The sequence below is a fragment of the Balaenoptera borealis genome (genome assembly GCF_965194805.1).
Source record: "Balaenoptera borealis genome assembly, chromosome: 14".
Classification (NCBI taxonomy): domain Eukaryota; kingdom Metazoa; phylum Chordata; class Mammalia; order Artiodactyla; family Balaenopteridae; genus Balaenoptera; species Balaenoptera borealis.
Genome location: NC_138875.1, coordinates 62,902,292 through 62,923,319, shown reverse-complemented (window position 1 = coordinate 62,923,319; position 21,028 = coordinate 62,902,292). Strand labels below are relative to the sequence as shown.

The 21,028-nt window shown below is 38.9% G+C and overlaps 1 protein-coding gene across 19 annotated transcripts in view; it reads left to right on the top strand.

Moving 5' to 3' along the window:
• Window positions 1-21,028, top strand: part of SPIRE1 (spire type actin nucleation factor 1) — a 219,072-nt gene that overhangs the window by 89,396 nt on the left and 108,648 nt on the right. The window contains exon 1 of one of the 19 annotated variants that reach the window (XM_082354817.1): window positions 1,097-1,116. The exons of the other annotated variants lie outside the window; for them this stretch is intronic. The gene's annotated coding sequence lies outside the window, so the exon portion shown is untranslated. Of the gene's footprint in view, window positions 1-1,096; window positions 1,117-21,028 lie in introns of those variants that run through there. 19 annotated transcript variants of the gene reach the window in all.

Below are 21,028 nucleotides of genomic sequence, written 5' to 3'. Positions count from 1 at the left end.
CTGTATCAGAAATTGAGAACGACTCAGGGAGAGGGTTCTCTTAGAATGTTTTCCTGGGTCTGTTGATCCAGCCTTTGTTTTTATTCAGTTGCTCTGGCTGCCTATGAGTACTAAGATATATATTTAGCAATTTATTTAGAGTTTGAAATTACATCAGAACCACTCTAGCATTGCCTTATTACAGACCAGGCAGCTGAAGCCAGAGAAGTTAAATTTTTTCTTGATAGTCTCAGAGCTACTAAGTGGGAGAATTGGAATCCAGATTTTGGTCTGCTTGTGCCCAATCCAGTAGTCTTTCCATTCGTCTTGTAGAATCTTTTTTGTATATAATAATCCCTTACCACCCCATGACCTCCACAGATTTAGGTACTACCTGCTTTTTAGTGGCTCTGCCTCTTTATTGGCTCTGTGACTTTGAACAAATTGCTTAACTTCTCTGTGCTTCAGTTTCTTAATCAGAAGGAAACAGGGTAAGAATAATGCTTACTTGATAGAACTGCTGTGATGATTTAATGATATAGAGTACACGTGGAGTGCTTGGCATAGTCACTGGCACACGGTTCATGCTAAGTAAATGTTAGCTGTCATTTCTAATAATAGACTCAGACAGTATTTGCTTTCTTTAAGGGTCTAGATTCAGGAATATCTTTAAAAGGACAGTTAAATGAAATATGCATTTTCTCAACATATCTACATTATAATTTTTCTGACAGGCCTTATAATTTTTCTGATGATAAACCCAGAGCAGTGATTATCAAATTTATTCAGAGGATGGAGCCATCATGCTTGTTATAGAACACATGATAAACTGTCTTATAAACTCGAAATAATTTTACTAGCAGAGAATGACTTTATTGTATCTATATAATATAAATTCCCTTTAAGCGTACACATCCATGAGAAAGCTATAGAATGAAGCCTAATCAACTCCTTGTAAATAGATGTTATTTTAAATTTGCATGTTGTTAATTTGTTTGATCATCTGCTAGTAAAAGTGTATTAGATGAATTTGAGAAAATTGTCTTCATTAATTCAAGCATTTCTGTGATTTAGAAGAGGCTATTATTCTTGGATCTTGGTGGCATGATGCTTCATTCCAGCCTGTGGGATACCAAGGTAACCTGGGATCTTGGTTCAAGAACCATTGTTTTATGGGCATGGGAATGAATGTAGGCATGGGTCAAACCAAATTTGTTGTGCGAATAACAGTTTACTCTGTAGGGCTTAATGTTTTAGGATTATGGTGGCAAAATAACTGAGTTGTGAAAAATGATTTTTACGTTTTTTGTAATTTAAAATTTATAAAAGTAATATAGGCTCTTACAAAAAATTCACATAATACAGAAAGAAACTGTTTGCCAAGCTCTTCTAGTCTCACTTACCAGAGGTAATTGTTAACAGTTTGTATATTCTTCTAGATAAATGTATATGTATACACAGGCATATATGTTTATTATACACATATTTCTTTTGTATATCAGTGTTTTTATGCAGCTGCCTTTTAAACCATAATACATGCTGGGCATCTTTTTACGTATTGATACACATAGAGCTGCCTCATTGTGTACCTCATTGATGGAACACTAACAGGTTTGAAAGCTACAGTATGCTAGGCACTGTTCTAAGCTCTTTGCATATATTGTTACCTCATTTTATCTTCACAAGAACCTTATGAAGTAGGTACAGTTATTATTCCCATTTTATACATGAGCTGACAGGCATAGAGATATGTGAGGCAACTTTTCCAACAACACATGAGTAATGGAGCCAGGATGTGAACCCAGGCAAGTAACTTTAGAGACTGCCTTTTTAACCAAAACGTGACATTTCGCTATGGACAGACATCACATTATTTTCCGTTTTTCATTATAACTTTTTATTTATTTATTTATTTATTTATTTAATTTTTGGCTGCATTGGGTCTTCATTGCTGTGCGTGGGCTTTCTCTGGTTGCAGCGAGCAGGGGCTACTCTTCGTTGCGGTGCGCGGGCTTCTCATTGCGGTGGCTTCCCTTGTTGCGGAGCCCGGGCTCTAGGCTCGCGGGCTTCAGTAGTTGCAACATGCAGGCTCAGTAGTTGTGGCTCGTGGGCTCTAGAGCGCAGGTTCAGTAATTGTGGCGCACTGGCTTAGTTGCTCTGCGGCATGTGGGATCTTCCCGGACCAGGGCTCGAACCCGTGTCCCCTGCATTGGCAGGCGGGTTCTTAAACACTGCGTCACCAGGGAAGTCCCATTATAACTTATTTTTTGGTAAATGTTTTATTAAATTTTCTAGCCTTTACCTTATTTTTATATGGGTGGAAGGAATAACTAGCTTTCAGCAAAGGAGAGAATTATCTGAATTTTCTTTCTGAATTATATTTCGCTATGACATCTAAATTGTTGCTGTCATTGAAAGCCTTCTGTCTGGTGAGACCCTAGCTGTCCCTTTCTCTTCTCTTCATCTCTCAAAGTTTCTTAGTTTTTCAGTTTCTCTAACTTTTGCTTTTCTAATGAAAAATTATGCTTATTCTTTGAAGGGTGACATGTTTTACTACTCCAGTGTCACACACAAGCATGTACATGTGTGTATGTGTATGTTTTCCATTTGGCTGGTTCATCATATTATTCAGACACTCTTCATCTTAATTTTTTTGTCTGTTTTCTAAGTTTCTCAAGGAAATGTTTTAAAATTTCCTATTGTGACTAAGGACTTATCATTTTCACTTTGTAATTCTGACAGTTTTAGTTTTAGGTAAAATATTTGTGGTTATATTTTAAGGCTATATTTTTTGGTACGTGCAAGTTCATAATTATTATTTTTTGAGATGCCCCTTTTTACCCTTTTAAATACTGCTTTCCTTAAGTTCTCATTTTTGGATATTAACATTGTTACTGTGGCTTTCTTCTGATTTGTATTTTTCTGGAATGCACGTTTCCCTCCTTTTATTTTAAGCCTTTCTGTGTTGTTTTGTTTCAGGTGTGTTTGTGGTGATATGTTGCTAGATTATCTCTTTTTAAAATCTCATCTGAGAATCTTTTTCTTTTTATAGACATGTTTCACCTGTTTGCATTTATTATTATTTCTGATATATTTGAACTCATATCCTTTATCTTATTTTGTGTTATCTATTTGTCATGTTTTGATTTAGATCCACCAACCCCCTTTTCCTGCCTTCTTGAAAAATCACATATGGTGGTATCAGTCATGCACTCCTACATGGAAACATTCAGCTAAAATAGTAAAGCTGCTGCCTCTTTTTAGGAGCTGTACTCTCCAGTTTGCCACAGTCCTCACATGGATGTTCAGTATATCTCTGTGATCCCTGTGCTAAGTTCCATGAGTGTAGGGTCCAGACTATGTCTGTTTCCTTTACCACTGTACCCCTAGCACCAGGCATGGTACCTGGTACATAGGTGCTCAGTGAACATTTATTGAATGAATCAATTAATGGATAGGTGATTATTAGAATTATCTAGGTAGCTTTAAAATGTACTCATACCTGGTCCCATACCCTGGAGATTTTGATTTGGTAGGTCTGATATGGAGCCTGGATACATATGTTAAGAAACAAACAAAAAATTCCACCAGATAATGTGATTATCAGCTAGATTTGGAATAATCTGGACTGATGTTTTATGGGCTTTTTTTTATCTTGAGACAACTTGTGACTCTCTTGATATAGTTAATAATTGTGAAGTGAAACACTGATCTCCTAAAGCAAGGAAACATACCACATTTTAGCGCTCTCTCTCTCTTTTTTAAGTTATACCTGGTTATCACCATTTGAGTAACACTAAAGCAGCAATGGTAAATTTTTCCTTTTTTCTCAAATAATTCTTTCAGCTTTCCTGCATCTTTTTCATGTGCCCTACAGGAGATGGTTGGGCTGAACATGCCTCTGGGCCTTTATATCAACAATGTCAATCATTGGAAACATTTGGCAGAGGGATGAAAGCCCGGAATGAGTGTCTGGGCTGGTGGTCTTAGGCTTCTTCCTGTTTTTAAGATACTGATTCTCTTAGCTGACGTTCATCATGGTTTATAGTATATAGAACTGACTAGGATTCAGAGCACTTGATTCTGATTTTTTGTTTACTCTCTTGTACGCATGATATTGTTTTGAGTTGTCATTTGTGGAGTAAGGAAATTAACTTACTTTCAAGGAGCAAAACTTCGTGGGAATGTGAATCTTTTAGATTTGCAGAAAATTGTTAGTGAAACCTACAATTGAAAAAGTAGTTCATCAAGTCCCTTGTCTGTATTCTGAAACTAAGCATTTAGAACATTAGTCTCTCATAATGAATTTTGATTCAGTAGATATAGTTAAGGAAAAATATTAGTGGGGACGGTGTTTTCAGATTTAATCAAGTTAGAGTTAAAAAAAAAAGTGTGGCTTTTTGCTTTTTAACTTTCACCTTTTAATCTAGGTATTTAAAGATTAAATACCTTGGTTTGCCTGTTTTCAAATGGAAATTATACTTTGTACAGTATGGAACCTTAAATAATGGTTACTAATTAAGTGCTTTAAGCAATGTGTAGTTGAAAGTTACTTTAGCTCAAAGTACTATAGTAATAATGTTTTAAATAAGTAGTTTGAGAACTTTCAGTGGAAATGACTAACATAGGATTGTTTACTTAAAAATTAATAATAATAATCCTGACATTTAAAATTTTAGGATGGGTTTTTCTTTTTAAAAAATATTTATTTATTTATTCATTCATTCATTCATTCATTCATGCTGCACCAGGTCTTATTTGCAGCATGCATGCGGGATTTAGTTCCCTGACCAGGGAATTGAACCTGAGCCCCCTGCATTGGGAGCCACGGAGTCTTACCCACTGGGCCACCAGCAAAGTCCTGTCAGGATTATTTTTGATGACATGGGACATGGTCCCCATTTTCAGGGATTCCTGGGCTCACCTGTGGGTTATTCTTGAATTCTTGTCTGTCATCCTTGGCTTGGAAACTCAGTAAAGAGTTGCTCACTTTAGTAGTTCATTAGACATTTATGGAGTACCTGCCATGTGCATGGTATTGTGCTAGGCGCAGGAGAGAGACCTAATAAAACATAACCCCTGCCCTTGAGGATAAATAGAAGAGTCACCTGGAAAAAAGAAAAGTGAATTTCTGTCCTCTCCAGGTCTATCCTGATGGTAAAAATTTATATACATTTATCTTACATTTATATAGTGCTTTCACATAAACTTCATCAGCTGATGCTTATAACAAGACTTGGTCCCTTTGTTGTGCAACATCCGTAAGACAGTTAAATGTTAGTGTCTTTTAGGCACTACCTGTCTTTATTACCCTTTAGGTCTCTGGGCTGTAAAATGCTCCCCAACTTTCAAACTTTGGGCCTTTCTGGTGATTATACCGTGCTCTTTCTGTTGTCTCTAGCCTGTGCGTAGACTCACTAGAAGGCATTGTTTTCCTTTCTCTAGACCTGCATTGTCCAGAATGGCAGCCACTACCCTCCTGTGTTTTTAAGTTTAAATTAATTAAAATGAAATAAAGTTAAAATTTTGGCTTCTCAGTCATACTGGCTACATTTCAAGTGTGGCTAGTGATTATAGTATTGGGCAGCACAAATATAGACCATGTTGTCACCCAAAAAGTCCTACTAGGCAGTGCTGCAGTTTAGAATAAAGTATGCTGCCCATTTTTATCTATACCAATTGACTCCAGTGGACTCTGTCATCATATCTGTACTCTAAGCTATAATTTTAGACAAACCATCCTGTGGTTCTTAGCCTTTTTCCATTTCTTACCTCTATTTCTTTTGCAATATTAAAAATACTATTTTTTAATATTGTACTTAGATTTCAGTTCTTTCTGTATGATACCACATCATTCCATTAATGTTGGGATTTATTCTAGGTTTTTTTGACTGATATTTCAACTGCATTAATGTTCTGAGTCCCAGAGATCCAAGGAGCTTTCCTCATCATTGTATATAAGAAGCAACTTTGGGAGAGCAAGTTGGTATAGTAGAAAGATCATGTGGTTTGTAATTATCTCGACTTAAGTTCAGATTCCTGCTCTGGCCTTGAACAAGTTACTTAACTTTCCTCAATCTATTACCTCATCTATTTCTAGGGGTTAAGTGAGTTAGGGTATATATCTTAACACAGTAGCCAGTTTAATAGGAACCTAGTAAATGGGATTGATTTTCCTTTATGGTAAGTAATGTTTTTGGAAAAGAGGTCAAGATTCATATTTGGTAATTCTGCGGAAGGAGATGGATTTCAGGGCAAGTTCCTTTTTCTCCAGCTTTTTATGGTTGTAACTCCCAAACGCCATGTTGAACTGATGGTAAATAAAGAAGGATGTATGTGTTTGTTAGGTTGTGGAGTGGTCCACATAGGACCAATATGCACAGAGACCCAGAGGCATGAGGCACTGTGAGTAAAGCTGTTGGAGTGTGACTGGGCCAGAGAATTGGGGGGAGAAAGCTAGAGAGGTGAGCAGAGTCTGGTCTGAGGGGCCTTGCATACCCGAGGAGTTTGCAGTTCTTCCTGTGGTTCAGATCGCCTCAAACTTTATTTTATTTTATTTCATTTATTTATTTATTTATTTATTTAATTTTTGGCTGTGTTGGGTCTTCGTTGCTGCATGTGGCCTCTTTCTAGTTGTGGCGAGCGGGGGCTACTCTCGTTGCAGTGCATGGGCTTCTCATTGCAGTGGCTTCTCTTTGTTGCAGAACACAGGCTCTAGGCACACAGGCTTCAGTAGTTGTGGTGAGCGGGCTCTAGAGCGCTGGCTCAGTAGTTGTGGTGCACGGGCTTAGTTGCTCCGCGGCATGTGGGATCTTCCCGGAGCAGGGAATCGAACCCATGTCCCCTGCATTGGCAGGTGGATTCTTAACCACTGTGCCACCAGGGAAGTCCCTACAGCTTTATTGAGATACAATTCACATGGCATACAATTTGCCCATTTAAAGTGTATAGTTCAGTGGTTTTTAGTATATTCACAGAGTTGTGCAATCATCACCATGATCAATTTTAGAACATTTTCTTCACCCCAAAAATAATTCTTGCACCCATTAGCATTTATTCCTCATTCCCCCCAATGCCCCTGGCCCTTGGCAACCAGTAATCTACTTTTTGTCTTGATAGATTTGCCAATTCTGGATATTTCTTTTTCTTTCTTTTTTTATTTTTATTTTTAGTTTTTGGCTTTGCTGGGTCTTCGTTGCTACGCGTGGGCTTTCTCTAGTTGCAGCGAGCGGGGGCTACTCTTTGTCGTGGTGCGTGGGCTTCTCATTGCGGTGGCTTCTCTTGTTGTGGAGCATGGGCTCTAGGCGCACAGGCTTCAGTAGTTGTGGCATGCGGGCTCAGTAGTTGTGGCGCACGGGCTCAGTAGTCGTGGCGCGCGGGCTTAGTTGTTCTGCAGCATGTGGGATTTTCCTGGACCAGGGATCGAACCCATGTCCCCTGCATTGGTAGGCGGATTCTTAACCACTGCACCATCAGGGAAGTCCCTGGATATTTCATATAAATAGAACCATACAATCTGTGTCCTATTGTAGCTGGCTTCTTTCACTTAGTGTAGTGCTTTCAAGGTTCATTCCTTTTTGTGTCTGGATAATAGTCTGTTGTGTGGCTGTACCACATTTTGTTTATCCATTTATCAGGTGATGGACATTTGGGCCATTACTATGTTTTATAATCTTTTTAAAATAAAATTAGTTTTATAAAGAACTTAGGAAATTGCCATGTTATGAGGAAAAATAAATATGTGTAATCTAATTTTAAACTGAACTTCATTGAGGAAATAAAGGCTTGATTTGTTCTCTAGACCTTCACTTCCTAAACATAAATGAAGCAATCAAGTATGTGCTATTTGAAAAAAAGCATAAATAAGCCTTATTTTACTATTAAAACTAGGACACCTAGAATGTATAGATTTTAATGTTAATAATGTCATTAACTATTATGGATTTCACTTGCATCACCTTGTTTATTTGGTAATTGGCAAATATTCGTAGCATCTCATATGTATGGTGTAGCTGTGGATTCACCCCTGACACTGTCCTCATTGCGTATCGCCCAGTTCTTTCTAATTAAAATTGAATTTGTGAATAAAATGGAAATAAACTTATAGCTCTCAGTCGTTGCACTCACTCATGGTAGATATCGCTGTGACTCTGGAGCAGGCATGGCCACCCCGTCCACACTTAGTCTCAGGGGCTCGGCCGGGCTTGTGCGTGTGTCCTGTCACCTAGGCACACCCACACCACCTTCTCTCTGACTGAAGAAATCATTCCTACATGTGATCAGGAGTTACGGGGAGATTCTTTCATGTAGTGCCCTTCAGTTTTTTTTTAAGCAGTGAAGGATTTTAGCAAGAGAGGGTCATGATAAAACTTGGCTTTTTAAAGAGACCACATTTCCTGATGGCTGGGGAACTGTTTCATACCTTTTCTCTTCCTTCATCCCTCCAACACTCCCAGCTGCAGCTCTGCTTTTTTTACTCAAGAAAATAGACGCAACCTGAAGAGAACTTTCACATTCTCCCACCGCCCTATCTGCCTCGCTGCATCTGTGCCAAGTACCTGTTAAGAATATCATTTCAAAAATAGCCAGAAAGGGCTGTTCATGTCCTGTACCACGGTCACCATTTCTTCTCCTCATGTTTTCACTGAGACCCACTCTATCAAAGGTTCTTGTCACGGTCATCAATCCAGAGGGGAAGAAAAATAGAAGAGTGTAGAATCACGAGAAGACAATTAAAAAAAAATAGGGCCTGGTCAACTGTGTCCAGTGTTGGTGAGAGGTGGTTTCCAAGGCTTGATGATTCAAGTACCTAGAGCCTCCACTCAGGGCTCTAAACAGAACGGTGGTGTGGCGTGGAACTGTGGCTCAAAAGGGGTTCTGGTGTCCAAGTAGAGAGGTGAGTTGGCCCCTTTATTTCTTTTTGGAGACCTTAGTAACCCCTGTAGGTGAGAAGAATCAGACCTTTCTGAGTGTTGCTCAGTGATAGCACTTCCTGAGAAACTGAGCAGCCACCATCATTTTTTTTTATTATTATTGTGGTAAAAATACACATAGCATAAAATTTTAAGTGTACAGTGGCATTAATTACATTCACAATGTTGTGCAACTATCACCGCTATCTTTTTCAAAACTTTTTCATCATCCCGAATAGAAACCCTGTGCTTGAGACTTCCCTGGTGGCGCAGTGGTAAAGAATCCGCCTGCCAGTGCAGGGGACATGGGCCCGAGCCCTGGTCGGGGAAGATCCCACATGCCGTGGAGCAGCTCAGCCCGTGCACCACAACTACTGATCCTGTGCTCTAGAGCCCGTGAGCCACGACTACTGAGCCCGTGCGCCACAACTACTGAAGCCCGCATGCCTAGAGCCCAGGCTCCGCAACAAGAGAAGCCACCACGAGAAGCCTGAGCACTGCAATGAAGAGTAGCCCCCGCTCGCCGCAACTAGAGAAAGCTCACGCGCAGCAATGAAGACCCAACGCAGCCAAAAATAAATAAATAAAATAAATAAATAAATTTATTTAAAAAAAAAAACAACTCTGTGCTCATTAAACAGTACTCCCTGCCCCTCCCCCAGTTCCCTGCTGACCTCTAATCTACTTTGTGTTTCTATGAATTTCTCTAGTCTAGATATTTCATATAAGTGGATTTATATAATATTTGTATTTTTGTGTCTGGTTTATTTCATTAAGGATCATCCGTGGTGCAGCATATATCAGAATTTCATTCCTTTTTAAGTCTAAACAATATTTCATTGTATGTATAGCCCTAATCATTTAAAAGTAAGTTTTTGTTTTTTTTTTTTAATTTTTATTTTATTTTTTTGGCTGTGTTGGGTCTTCGTTTCTGTGCGAGGGCTTTCTCTAGTTGCGGCGAGCGGGGGCCACTCTTCATCGCGTCATGCGGGCCTCTCACCGTCGTGGCCTCTCTTGTCTCGGAGCACAGGCTCCAGACATGCAGGCTCAGCAGTTGTGGCTCATGGGCCCAGTTGCTCTGCGGCATGTGGGATCCTCCCAGACCAGGGCTCGAACCCACATCCCCTGCATTGACAGGCAGACTCTCAACCACTGCGCCACCAGGGAAGCCCCTAAGAGTAAGTTTTATTACTAGTCATTGTATGTGTGTATGTAAATGTTTTCCTCTCAAGAGTGGAAAATTCCTGGTTTGGTCTTAGCCTTGTTCAGATTTGATTGTCCTTGACATGTTTTTGTATGTACGTTTTTTTTCCCTCTCCTAAAAAGTCCTTAGGGTCTGAGTTTTGGGGGGATTTTTTGTTGTTGTTTCTTAAGTTGGGAATCAGTTCCAGAATTGAATGACCCCACAAAGCAGTCCAGGTAAGTTCCCATTATGACGGTTAGGGTTTTCAGAGACCGCAGTTGCTGTCATTTTACTTTACTCCTGTTAAAGTACAATTTACTCAAAGGGCTACTTAGAAAAAAAGTCCAATTAACCTCTGATTCTTCAACTGTGGCATTTCCGTAAGCAAACCTCCACATAGTTACAGCCTTTGTATTTTCTTTTAGTATTCCAATTCTGCAGTTTTCCTGTTCTTATAGGAATCAGGATTGGAAAGGACTTCAATGATTTTTCTTCAAGTTTACTCTTGTAGAGGCTTAGATGCATAGAGATTAAGTGACTGGACCAAGCTAACAAATGCAGATATTTTATATGTCAAGTTTGATGAGTTTTAACAAATTTGTACACTCATGTAACCACCACCCCAATCATTTCATCGCCCCAGAAAGTTCCCTCTGCAGTCCATCCCCCCAGCCCCAATTTCACATAAATGTAACCATGCAGAATGTACTTGTGAGTTCACTGTTTTGCTCAGCAGAGTGTTTTTGAGATTCCTCTGTGTTGTTACGTGCACTAATAGTGTGCTCCTATTAGGACTGAGTAGTAGTCCACTGGGTAGATCTGTTGCAGTGTGTTCATCCATTCATTTGCTGATTGACAGTTGGGTTGTTTCGAGTTTTTGGCTATTGCAAATAAAGATTCTGTGAGCATTTATGTATGAGTCTTTTGTGGACAGACATATATTTTTGTTTCTCTTGGGTAAATAACTGGGAGTGGAATTGGTGTGTCATATGGTAAATGTATGTTTAACTTTTGTGAGACACTGCCAAACTGTTTTACGATGTGGTTGTATCATTTTGTATTTACAGCAGCAGTGTATGAGAGTTCAAGTTGTTTCACATCTCTACCAATACTTGTCAGTCTTTTAGTGCTAGCCATTCTAGAGGATGTAAATTATGATCTAGTCATTTTAATGTGCATTTCCCCAAAGACTGTTGATGCAGAACGTTTATTCACATGCTTATAGGCCATTTGTGGATATTCTTTTGTGAAGTTTATGTTTAAATCTTTTACCCATTTTAATTGGATTATTTATCTTATTATTGAGTCGTAAGAATTTTAAAATGTATACTAGATTGAAGTCTTTTGTCAGGTGTATACTTCTATATTATAGATATTTTTGCACGGTCTGTGACTTGCCTTTTCATTTTGTTATTGTTGTCTTTTGAAGAGCACAGTTTTTAATTTTGATGAAATCTAATTTGTTAATTTTCTCATTTTATGATGAATGTTTTTTGTGTTTTGTATAAGAAATATTTGCCTATCTCAAAGACAACATGATGATATATGTAGAAAATATGTAAAATCCATGAAACACTACTAGTGTTATATAGATTTTTTCTTGTGTTTTTTTGCTAGAAGTTTAATAGATTTAGGTTTTACATTTTAATGTATGATCCATTTAAAAATAATTTTTGTGTATGATATGATGTAGGGGTCTGTGTTTATTAATTTTCCATATGGATACCTAGTTGTTCCAGCACCGTTTGTTGAAATGATATCCTTCCCCCTTTGAATTACTTTGGCATTTTTGTTGAAAATCAGTTGCTCTTATAGTGTAGGATTTATTATGGATTCTCTATTGTTCCATATGCCAATACCATACAGGCTTGATTACTGCAGCTTTTTTGTAAGCCTTGATATCAGGTAGTGTAAATCATCCAACTTTGTTCTTCTTTTCCAAAATTGGCTGTTCTAGGTCATTTGCATTTCTACATGCATTTTTAAATTAGTTTGTCATTTTTTCCAAAAGTCCTAGTAGAGTTTTGATTGGGATTGCATTGACTTTTTCATCAATTTGAAAGAACTGACATTGTAACAATATTTAGTGTTTCAGTCCATGAACTTGGTGTATTTCTCTGCTTACTTAGATCTTTGATTTCTTTTAGCAATGCTTTATAGTTTTTAGTGTTGGGATCTTGCAAATTTTGATAAGTTGTGTCTTCCAGGGAGTTTGTCTATTCATCTGAAGCTATCAATTTCTAAGAACTGCTTTCGTTGCATCCCACAAATTTCTGTATATGTTTTCATTATCATTAAATATTTTAAAACTTCCTTTGAGATTTCTTCTTTGACCCAAGGGTTTAGAAGTGTGCTATTTAATTTTTTAGTACTTAGGAATGTTCCAGTTACTTTGTTAGCTGATTTCTTATTTCATTCCATTGTCAGAAAACATAATCTTTGATATTTCAATCTTGAAATTTATTTAGACTTATTTTATTTTTTTTCACAGCATAGGGTTTGTCTTGGTGAACATTCCAGATACACTTGAAAAGAATGATTCTGCAGTTTTGGATGCAATTAATAGTCACATGTACTATGATAAAAGTTGGATAAACAGAGCAGGGAAAGGTGCAAGGTTGGAAATGATCAACTCTGGGTGACTAGGAATGCCTCACAGAGCAGGTCACACTGCCCTGGGATCTGAGGGATAAGAGTATAGGTAGGATTTGTCAGACAAAAAATGCCATAGGCAGAGGATGACATGAATAAAGAAAGGTACAGCAAAAGGAAAATGACTGAAGTGACAGGCTCTTTGTGGAGCTGTGAACAGAAAAGTTCACTGGGCTCAGAATGTAAAATACTTAAAATGGCATGTTAAGGAATTTATCAGATATTCACATAGAAAATGCTCAGGAAGTAATTTTGAATAAAAGACTAACTCTCATGCATGTGTAAATGGACCTCTTTTTTTTTTTCCACTTAATAGAAGAAAAAAAGCATATTAAATTTCACGGAAAGATTTTTGTTCTTGAAAAGTGACTAACCTCTTTTGGAGGTCTGATTTGCCAAACAAAGGTCACTGTCAGGAATTCTGATCCATTATCTTTTCATTATCTTCAGCTTTTTCCTTTCCATTTTCTTTCCATCACCATTTAAACATGCTTAAGATTTGTAGTCTTCAAATAAAGTAATTAAAAAAGCCCTACCTCTGCCCTGTCTTCATCTCTAGCTGCTGCCATATATTTCCCTTCCTATGCATAAAAATTTTGGAGTGTACTATTTACACAGGGCACTGTTTACTCACCCAGACTGCCCTTGCTGAAGTCACCAGTGACCTCTGCCTCACTAAATCCAGCAGCTGTGTCCTAGGCCTCTTCTTACCTCTAATCCACATTCAACGCACAGGACCATGACCTCCTTCTTGAAGTATTTTCTCTCTTTGATTTTTGTGATATCAGTCTTTTGATTTCCTCCTTCCCTCCCTTCCTCAATACTCTTGCTCCTTTACACTCTAGTCCTCTGGCCAGTCATTAAGTGTTTGGTTCTCCATCTCTTGGGTAGTTTTTCTCCGGGGGTTGTCTCATACACTCTCATGAGTTCATGGACCAGTTATTTGCCAAGGAATCCCACTTCATGACCCCAGCTCACAGACTCTTCGCAGTCCACATAGCTGCCTATCTAACACCTGTGATTGTGTTTCTCATAGGTGTCTGAACTTACCTTTCTCTCAGAAACTCTTTTGCCTCCAGTTTTCCATGTTAGTAAATGGTACCACTCTCAGTACTGCCTCAAGCTAGAAACCCAGGAATCACTTTGGTTCCTTTTCCCTCCATTTATTGCATTGCCCAGTCCTATTCCACCCCACCTAAAAGCTCTTCAAATCCTCACCATTTCCTTTCTACCCACTCTTATCACCCTGGCCCAAGAAGCCATCATCCCTAAGCTGGACACTACTGCAGTTGTCCCCTAGCTAATCTTCCCACAGCTGCTCTAGCCCATTTTGGATCCATTCTCTAATACTATATTTTTTAAGCCATACTGTTTGTTTGTTTGTTTTTTTTACCTTAGTTAAATAATACTTTATTGCTAAAAAAATGCTAACCATCATCTGAGCCTTCAGCGAATCTTTGTGCTGGAGGAGAGTCTTGCCTCGAGTTGATGGCTGCTGACTGATCCAGGGTGTTGTTTGCTGAGGGCTGGGGTAGCTGGCAATTTCTTAAAATAATACAGCAATGAAGTTTGCCCCTTTGATCGAATCTTTCTTTAAGGAACGATTTCTCTGCAACATGCAATGTTGTTTGATGGCATTTTACTTCAGAAGTTTCAAAATTGGAGTCAATCCTCTCAAACCCTGTGCTGCTTTATCAACTAAGTTTGTGTAAATCCTCTGTTGTCATTTCAACAGTCTTCACAGCATCTTTACCAGGAGTAGATTCCCTCACAAAAAAACACTTCTCTTTGCTCATCCATGAGAAGCAACTCTTCATCCGTTAAAGTTTTATCATGAGATTGCAGCAATTCAGTCACATCTTATGGTTCCCCTTCTAATTCTACTTCTCTTGCTTTTTCTACTACATCTGCAGTTATTTCCTCCACTGAAGTCTTAAACCCCTTAAAGTCATCCATGAGGGTTGGAGTCAGCTTTTTCCAAACTCCTGTTAACTTTGCTATTTTGTCCTCTTCCCACGACTCATGAATGTTCTTAATGGCATCTAGAATGGTGAATCCTTTCCAGAGGTTTTCAACTGACTTTGCCCAGATCCATCAGAGGAATCACTATCTATGGCAACTATAGCCTTACAAAATGTATTTCTTAAATAATAAGACTTGAAAGTCAAAATTACTCCTTGATCCATGGGCTGCAGAATGGATGTTGTGTTAGCAGGCATGAAAACATCATTCATCTCATTGTACATCTCCGTCAGAGCTCTTGGGTGACGAGGTGCATTGTCAAAATGAGCAGTCATTTTTTTTTTTTAATTTTATTTATTTATTTATTTTTGGCTGTGTTGGGTCTTCGTTTCTGTGCGAGGGCTTTCTCTAGTTGCGGCAAGCGGGGGCCACTCTTCATCGCGGTGCGCGGGCCTCTCACTGTCGCGGCCTCTCTTGTTGCGGAGCACGGGCTCCAGACGCGCAGGCTCACATACTGTGTTTTTTAAAATTTTAATTAATAGACTTTATATCTTTTAGGGCAGTTTTACGTTAACAGAAAAATTGGTTGGAACGTACAGAGTTCCTATATATCCCTCTCCTCCTCCAGTTTCCCTGATTATTTACATCTTGTATTGGTGTGGTACACTTGTTACAATTGACTAATCAATATTGATACATTATTATTATTATTACTATTATTAACTAAAATCCATAGTTTATATTAGGGTTCATTCTTTGTGTTGTACATTCTATGGGTTGTGACACATAAATATGACATGTCCCTCATTACTGTATTATATAGAGCAGTCTCACTGCCTCAGAAATACCTGTGCTCCACCATTTCATCTCTTCCCACCCCCACCCCCGACCCCAACCCTTAGCAGCCACTGATCTTTTTACTTTCTCCATAGTTTTGCCTTTCCCAGAATGTCATATAGTTAGAATTTAGCCTTTTCAGATTGGCTTCTTTCACTTGGCAATCTACTTTTAAGTTTCCTCCATGTCTTTGTAGTTTGAGAGCTCATTTCTTTTTCTTTGAATAATAATAGTCCATTGTATGGATTTACCGTAGTTTATCCATTCACCTATTGAAGAACATCTTGGTTGCTTCCAAGTTTTTGCAGTTATGAATAAAGTTACTCTAAACATTTGTGTGGACATGAGTTTTCAACTTATTTGGGTAAATACCAAGGAGTGCAGTTGCTTGATGATAAGAGCATGTTCAGTTGTGTGAGAAACTGCCAAAATGTCTTCCACAGTGGCTGAACCATTTTGTATTCCCACCAGCCATTAATGAGAGTTCCTGTTCCCCCACATTCTCATCAGCATTTGATGATACACTGTTTTGGATTTTAGCCATTCTAGTAGGCTTATAGTGGGATCTCATTGTTTTAATTTGCAACTGCCTGATGACATATGATTTTTTTTTAACATTCTTTTTTATATTCTTTTCCATTATGGTTTATCATAGGATATTGAATATATTGATAGTTCCCTGTGATATACAGTAGGACCTTGTTGTATTTCCATTCTATATGTAATAGTTTGCATTTGCTAACACCAAACTCCCAATCCATCCTTCCCTCCCTCCCCCTTGGCAACCACAAGTCTGTACTCTTTGTGAGTCTGTTTCTGTTTCATAGATAGGTTCATTTGTGTCATGTTTCAGATTCCACATATAAGTGATGTCATATGGTAGTTGTCTTTCTCTTTCTGACTTACTTTACTTAGTGTGGTAATCTCTAAGTCCATCCATGTTGCTGCAAATGGCATTACTTCATTCTTTTTTATGGCTGAGTAGTATTCCATTGAGTGTATCATATCTTCTTTATCCATTCATCCGTTGATGGACATTTAGGTTGTTTCCATGTCTTGGCTATTGTGAATAGTGCTGCTATGAACCTTGGGGTGTATGTATCTTTTTGAATTATAGTTTTGTCCAGGTATATGCCCAGGAGTGGGATTGCTGGATCACATGGCAACTCTATTTTGAGCTTTTTGAGGAACCTCCATACTGTTTTTCATAGTGGCTGCACCAACTTACATTCCCGCTAACAGTGTAGGAGGGTTTCCTTTTCTGCACACCCTCTCCAGTATTTGTTATTTGCAGTCTTTTTAATGATGGCCATCTGACCAGCGTGTGGTGGTACCTCGTAGTTTAGATTTGCTTTTCTCTAATAATTAGCAATGTTGAGCATCTTTTCATGTGCCTGTTGGCCATCTGTGTGTCTTTTTTGGAGAAATGTCTATGTAGGTCTTCTGCCTATTTTTCTATTGGGTTGTAAGTTTTTTTGTTGTTGAGTTGTATGAGCTGTTAATGTATTTTGGATTGTATTAAGCCCTTGTCAGTTGCATCATTTGCAAATATTTTCGCCTAGTCCATAGGCTGCTTTTTGTTTCGTTTATGATGTCCTTTGCTGTACAAAAGCTTTTAAGTTTGATTAGGTCCCATTTGTTCATTTTTGCTTTTATTTATATTGCCTTGGGAGACTCACCTAAGAAAACATTGGTACGAGTTATGATGACATATGATCTTGAGCATCATTTCATATGCTCTTTGCCATCTATGTATCTTGTTTGGTGAGGTATCTGTTCTGATTACTTGTGCATTTTGTAATTGGATAATTTTTTTAAAGCGTTTTTTAAAAAAATTTATTTTATTTAATTTATTTTTGGCTGTGTTGGTCTTCGTTGCTGTGCAGGGGCTTTCTCTAGTTGCGGCGAGTGGGGGCTACTCTTCGTTGCAGTGCGCGGGCTTCTCATTGTGGTGGCTTCTCTTGTTGTGGAGCACGGGCTCTAGGCGTGCGGGCTTCAGTAGTTGTGGCTTGCGGGCTGTGGAGCGCAGGCTCAGTAGTTGTGGTGCATGGGCTTAGTCACTCTGCGGCATGTGGGACCTTCCCGGACCAGGGCTCGAATCTGTGTCCCCTGCATTGGCAGGCAGATTCTTAACCACTGCGCCACCAGGGAAGACCCGGGTAATTTTTATTTATTTATTTTTTGACCACACCGTGCGGCATGCGGGATCTCAGTTCCTCGACCAGGGATTAAACCCAGGCCATGGCAGTGAAAGCCCAGAATCCTAACCACTAGGCCTCCAGGGAACTCCCAGGATTATTTTCTTCTTGAGTTTTAAGAATTCTTTGTATATTTTGGATACCAGTCCATTATCAGACATGTATCTGGCAAATATTTTCTTCTAGCTGTGGCTTGTTGTTTCATTCTCTGAACAGTGCCTTTCATGGAGCAGAATTTGTTAATTATAATGAAGTCCAGCTTACCAATTTTCTCTTTCATGGGTCATGCATTGTATCTTTAAAAAATCACCAAACCCAAACTCATCTAGATTTTCTCCTACGTTATCTTTTAGTTTTAGAGTTTTGTATTTTACTTTTAGGTTTGTGATGTCTTTTGAGTTAATTTTGTGTAAGGTGTAAAGCCTGAATCTAGACTCATATTTTTGCATGTGGATGTCCAGCTGCTCCCGCACCATTTGAAGAAAAGACTACCCTTTTATTTTATTTATTTATTTTTAAACATCTTTATTGGAGTATAATTACTTTACAATGGCGTGTTAGTTTCTGCTTTATAACATAGTGAATCAGCTATACATATACATATATCCCCATATCTCTTCCCTCTTGCGTCTCCCTCCCTCCCACCCTCCCTATCCCACCCCTCTAGGTGGTCACAAAGCACCGAGCTTATCTCCCTGTGCTATGCGGCTGCTTCCCACTAGCTACTGGTTTTACATTTGGTAGTGTATGTATGTACATGCTACTCTCTCACTTTGTCCCAGCTTACCCTTCCCCTCCCTGTGTCCTCAAGTCCATTCTCTAGTAGGTCTGCGTCTTTATTCCCCTTCTGCCCCTAGGTTCTTCATGACCTTTTTTTTTTTTTTTTTTAAGATTCCATATATATGTGTTAGCATACAGTATTTGTTTTTCTCTTTCTGACTTACTTCACTCTGTATGACAGACTCTAGGTCCATCCACCTCACTACAAATAACTCAATTTCCTTTCTTTTTCTGGCTGAGTAATCTTCCATTGTATATATGTGCCACATCTCCTTTATCCATTCATCTGTCGATGGACACTTAGGTTGCTTCCATGTCCTGGCTATTGTAAATAGAGCTGCAATGAACATTGTGGTACATGACTCTTTTTTTTTTTTTTTTTAAATTAAAAGTATGTAATGTACAGCACAGGAAGGGAATAAACCCTGCCCAGACATCAACTTTAGCCAGTGCATGACTCTTTTTGAATTATGGTTTTCTCAGGGTATATGCCCAGTAGTGGGATTGCTGGGTCGTATGGTAGTTCTATTTTTAGTTTTTTAAGGAACCTCCATACTGTTCTCCATAGTGGCTGTATCAATGTACATTCCCACCAACAAGGACTATCATTTTAAATTGCCTTTGCTCCTTTGTCAATGGTCAGTTGGCTATATTTTTGTAAGTCTGTTTTGGGCCCTGTATTCTGTTCCATTGATCTCTTTGTCTGTTCTTTTGCCAGTACCACCTTGTCTTGATTACTGTGGCATGATATCTTTTAAAAATAAAAATATGATCATATTGTCCCATTCCCCAAAACACTTCAGGGACCTGCCCTGGCTTTTACTTGATGACGACTCAGATCCTTCAGATAGCCTTTGAGGACCTGTGTGGTGTGTGAATCGCCCTTCCCCACCTCTCTAGCCTCATCCTAGCCCTTCCTCTTGTCATTAGGAGTTTTTTTTTTCTTCCATGTTCTTCCTGACCTCTAGGCCCTCATACTCACTGTTTCCTCTCTTTGGAATTCTTTTCTAACCCCCTCTGATCCTGGTTAACTCTACTTACCTTTCAGGTTTCAGTTTAAAATTTATTTCCTTCCTTCCTCCCTCCCTTCCTCTCTCCCTTCCTCCCTCCCTCCGTCCCTCCCTTCCTCTCTCTCTTTCTTTATTTTTTGGCTGCATTAAGTCTTTGTTGCTGCACGGCTTTCTCTAGTTGTGGCGAGCGGGGGCTACTCTTCGTTGTGGTGCATGGGCTTCTCATTGCAGTGGCTTCTCTTGTTGTGGAGCATGGGCTATAGGTGCTCGGGCTTCAGTAGTTGCAGCTCGTGGGCTCAGTAGTTGTGGCTCACGGGCTCTAGAGCGCAGGCTCAGTAGTTGTGGTGCACGGGCTTAGTTGCTCCGCGGCATGTGGGATCTTCCCAGACCAGGGATCGAACCCGTGTCCCCTGCATTGGGAGGCGGATTCTCAACCACTGCATCACCAGGGAAGTCCTAAAATTTATTTTCTTAATGAAGGCTTCCCTGATCTTCAGACTAGATTAGGGCTCCCTATTAAATTATGCTCTCATGACACCCTTCCTTTTTTTTATTATAATGTATAGCACAATCATTTGTCTTATTTATTATCTGTTTTCCCTAGGACAAAAGCTTTTTGAAGGCCAGAGACCTCATCTATTCCTTCATCGCCACATACACTTAATTCTTAGTAAATATCTGTTGACTGAATTAATGAGTGAAGGGAAGGGTGCTAAGTACACTGGACATTAGCTAGATTAACTAATAGAAAACTAGGCTTTTGGGGGATAAGTTTTACTAGATATGAGTGTACCACAGTTAGTATTTAGAGAGTGCAACAGGAAATTTTAGTAAGTCTTTTATAGTATTTTTGTGAGCAAGATGGATAAGTGTCAGGTCAGTATTTACAAAGGTAGATTGTAATCGATGTCAGCATGGGAAAAATGTCTCTGGTTTTCTGAAGGTCTTCTTGGTTGGAACTCTCCTATTTAATATTTAAATCACTTTTCTGAAGCCTCAGAAGGCATACCCAAATTGGTAGGTTTTGTAAGTTTAGGAGTGATAGATAATGAATTAGATGGTGGACTCTAGATTTTAAGTGATTTTCCTAAGCTAAAATGATTGGTCAAAATAAATAGGATAAAATAGATTTGAGAAAAATGTAAAACCCTTTACCATGTCTTAAAAAAAAAATCTTTACAAACGCAGTTTAAGAGAGAAAGATGTTTAACTAATATGTGGTGGTCCTGACTTGGCTACTGTGGTTGACTGTAAACCCAGGGTGTCAGCAATTTAATGAGTTGACCAGAAATCAGAATAGCAGACAGGGTGTATTTATAGAAGCATGTGGTGTACAATGAGGAAGGTGCTCATTTGGTGTATTCTCTGATGATTGTACTGCACATGGAATAGGATTTAATTCTGGATGCCACATTTTAGACAAACATTGGCAGACTAGGAGATGTTCACATGTGCAGCTTTGTGGTATAGTAGAATTCTGGGTATGGAATTTCATACGTAACAAGGCCAGGTTGG